Source organism: Lucilia cuprina, chromosome 3 (assembly GCF_022045245.1).
Source record: "Lucilia cuprina isolate Lc7/37 chromosome 3, ASM2204524v1, whole genome shotgun sequence".
NCBI classification, from domain to species: Eukaryota; Metazoa; Arthropoda; class Insecta; order Diptera; family Calliphoridae; genus Lucilia; species Lucilia cuprina.
Genome location: NC_060951.1, coordinates 41,749,070 through 41,750,789, shown reverse-complemented (window position 1 = coordinate 41,750,789; position 1,720 = coordinate 41,749,070).

The window sequence follows — 1,720 nt, the reverse complement described above, 5'->3', positions numbered from 1 at the left end:
TTCTAGTTCAGTTCTAGTTCAGTTCTAGTTCAGTTCTAGTTCAGTTCTAGTTCAGTTCTAGTTCAGTTCTAGTTCAGTTCTAGTTCTAGTTCAGTTCTATTTCAGTTCCAGTTCAGTTCTAATTTAGTTCTAATTCAGTTCTAGTTTAGTTCTAATTTAGTTCTCGTTCAGTCTATTTCAATTCTAGTTCAGTTCTAGCTTAGTTTAAATTAGCTTCAATCTATGTACCATCAACGAGTGCTTAAATCATATTGTCGATATTAAAATACGAAACTATAATTTTTTGATCCTTACGAATTTATTGTGTGATCGAACCGTAACAAATAAAAAATATCTTTAAAAAAATATCACACCAACAAAACAAAATGAATTAGTTTAGTATCTAAAAATATAAAACATTTTGAAATAAAATAAAAACGAAATTTAGATAAATAATAAAGAGGTAAATTTGTATTATTGAAATTTAGAATAAGAAAAAAAAATTTGAATACACGAGTACACATGTCTCTGTCTCTTTATAATTGAAAACTTGTGGTTGAATGTGTATGTAAGTGATTGTTCTGTTTAGTTGTTTTAATTTTTTCTATACGATTTTTTCAATATTTGTGATTCAAATGTTCAATTCGTATTATTTTTCTTTTCGATCTTTCTTTTTCGTTTTATATTTTTTTGTGGCCATGTGTTTTATATTTGAAAATTGGAATATATTTCACTTGACATTTGAATGTGATAGAATCAATAGCACCCAGCAGAAAAAAAAATCCTGTGTGATAGATTTTTAATGTTTTTTTATTGTTTATAGTTGAGTTGTTGTAGAATCAAAAGCACAAGTAGCTGTGTGTGTGCAGAGCCTGTTGCCACATGACTAATATTCAAATGTGTAGCAAGCGTATTCTTTTTTTCCAAATGTATCTCAACATATCTTACTGTGCTTGTTCTTATTATTTTCAAAATTATTATTTTATCTTATTGGGAAATATGACGGAAAATGAAGGGTAAAAGTGGCTGTGGCAGTATTTACGATTAAAATAATAAAAATCCAATAATTCATGTTTATTTTTACACACATAGCAAAAAAAACTACGGAAAAACATGAAATAAAGAAAAAATATTCATAAATTTATTAATAAAATAAATATTTACATTCTTTCATAATGTTGATAAATAAATTGTAATAGAAATAAACAAATTATTTGTGCTCGGTGTGGTTGGTGGTTGTGTTTGATGCATAACATTTGGTCACCTCTTCCTAACTTTTTGGGAATTTAGAGGGGCTTATGACAGGACAAGTTATTAAAGAAAATTTCTTACGCGTATTGTTATTTTTTCTTTGGCAATTGAAACGAAAATATTTTTCATTTCAAATTAATCATATAAATAGTTTTGGACAAATCTAATGTGTATTTATATCAAAATTTAAATTTACAGACATTTTAAAGCATTTAAAATATTAAAAAATTTTTCGCAAATTTTTCTTGTAATTTATGTAAAAATTTTCGTTCTAGTTTTGTTCTAGCTCAGTTTAAATTTAGTTCAGTTCTAGTTAAGTTTTAGTTCAATTCTAGTTCAGTTCTAGTTCAGTTCTAGTTCAGTTCTAGTGCAGTTCTAGTTTAGTTCTAGTTCAGTTCTAGTTCAGTTCTAGTTCAGTTTTAATTCAGTTCTAGTTCAGTTCTAGTTCAGTTCTAGTTCAGTTCTAGTTCAGTTCTAGTTCAGTTCTAGT